We start from the raw sequence: 2,548 nt of genomic DNA, 5'->3' as shown, positions 1-2,548 counted from the left end.
ATCCTCGATTCTATAGTTTCCGCTTTGCTTGGTCTTGTTTGAAACTTCTGAATGCAAAACTAAGGTTTAACTTCTTTGATCTAAAAACATCCTATATTTTGAACAAAAACATACCAGAGCTCAATGACCACCTTGAGAGCATCAAATCTACAGCCTTAGATCATGCAAGCTACTTCTGGGCCAGCTATCTGCAGGAGGATTGTGATAAAATACTACAGCTGAAAGTTCAGGAAGCATTGGGGACATTTTTGATGGTCCATCTTTTACACTGGCTAGAAATTATGAGCTTGATGGGAACTGTAAACCATGCTGCTCAACTATTATTGTCAACTGCAAATTGGAGCAAGGTGAGTAAAGATATGTATAATTTACTATGATACTGATATGAAAATGATGTAGGTTTCAAAACCTAGCTTATCAGACTTTGCAAAAGATGCAAATAGATTTGTCATGGAATTTTTGGCACCAATATCTAATGCAGCACCACATATTTATTTGTCAGCACTGCCATTTGCTCCACAAAATTCAAAGGTCTCTTTGCATTTTCTGAAGTTATTTCAGAAGACATTGACTGTGGAGATTGGGCAAATGGAACATTGGTCAGAGAAATGTTTCCTCAGACTTGTCGGCCATGATTCTTTGGTTACTTCAGTGGCATTTTCTCCTGATGGCAGGCACATTGTCTCTGGATCTGGTGACAAGACAGTCAGAGTGTGGGATGCTCAAACAGGTCAGAGTGTCATGGATCCTCTCAAAGGCCATGATTCTTGTGTTACTTCTGTTGCATTTTCTCCTGATGGCAGGCACATTGTCTCTGGATCTGGTGACAAGACAGTCAGAGTGTGGGATGCTCAAACAGGTCAGAGTGTCATGGATCCTCTCAAAGGCCATGATCATTGGGTTACTTCAGTTGCATTTTCTCCTGATGGCAGGCACATTGTCTCTGGATCTTGCGACAAGACAGTCAGAGTGTGGGATGCTTGTGACAGGTCAGAGTGTCATGGATCCTCTCAAAGGCCATGATGCTTGGGTTACTTCTGTTGCATTTTCTCCTGATGGCAGGCACATTGTCTCTGGATCTGGTGACAAGACAGTCAGAGTGTGGGATGCTCAAACAGGTCAGAGTGTCATGGATCCTCTCAAAGGCCATGATGATTATGTTACTTCAGTTGCATTTTCTCCTGATGGCAGGCACATTGTCTCTGGATCTCGTGACAAGACAGTCAGAGTGTGGGATGCTCAAACAGGTCAGAGTGTCATGGATCCTCTCAAAGGTCTGTCATTGTGATCAAAATTGGATCATGCTCCCAGATAATGCACATCTCCTCTGGCTGGCAGACCAAAATAAATCTGGTTTGTTCTGGCCAAGAACAACTGCAGTTATTGGTTCCATTCCAACCTCACTTCAGTTTAAAAACTTTGTTCATGGTGTAAACTGGAGCCAGTGTTTTTCTTCATCACATGATCCCACTTAAGAAGGATTTGGACCTGTTGACACCACTGTCAGATTAAATTGTACTTCACATCTTTTATCTTATTTCATTTATTAACCTATTTTATGTCCCACTTAGATGTATATCCTCTTTATTTATAATATGACATATAATGAGTTTTCTGAGTGTATGCTTCTTTACTACATCCTTGAATTTAACTGGTTACTTCTATTTTGATGCCCTCAGAAAGAAAGGCACTGGAAAATGAATAGGTATTACCTCACATCATGGAAATTTTTATTACTACAAAAAAAGCTAAGTTTTCATAACAAAAAATAAATATAGATACTATGGTCCCCATGCTGAGTTCATTTTCCCACTTGAGTGAGGTCTTTACCTTCCCCGGGTTAATCCATATGGAATCCATCAGCAATTCCATGTGGAATCCATGGAATCAATCTTCGCTGAGACCACTGCCAATTTGTTGTTCCATGGACATCATGGATTCCATGTGGAATGATCATGGAATGGTCATGGAATGCAGGCATATCCACATTTATTCCATGGAGCAGTCCATATGGATTCCACGGAGCAGTTCATATGGATTCCATGGAAGGAATTAATGACCATTATACCATTAGAATACATATAGATATAGTATTTATAGTGTCCTTACTATATTTAAGTAAAAAATAAATTTTGCACCTGAGAGAATTGAACCCATGACGTCATGAATGGAAGCAGTGCTGTAACCACCTGAGCCACACTGGCTTTGTTATAAGGTAAACTAAAGGTCTGTATATAGCATCGTTTGTCACATGGCGTCTCAAATGTGACAGCTATGGCTGTCGCGTTGCCATGTCCAAGGGGCTCCCACCGGAAGATTCCGAAAACTCAACTCTCATCACTGGGTACCACTTTTTGAAATCAAGGGTTCATAGGGTCTGGAATATATCAGGAAGGTATAGACCAATTAGGATGGTAGCGCCGAATCGATAAGCAGTAGACACACTGTATCTACTTCGACATTCTCCTGCCATTATGCTGAAAAGGCGATCCAACATCGACACCCAAATTCTTGACCCACCTGAGTTCATCGACTTCCTTCACCAATC

The sequence above is a fragment of the Laccaria bicolor genome, genomic scaffold (assembly GCF_000143565.1).
Source record: "Laccaria bicolor S238N-H82 LACBIscaffold_17 genomic scaffold, whole genome shotgun sequence".
Lineage (NCBI taxonomy): Eukaryota > Fungi > Basidiomycota > Agaricomycetes > Agaricales > Hydnangiaceae > Laccaria > Laccaria bicolor.
This window is presented reverse-complemented; position numbering follows the sequence as displayed.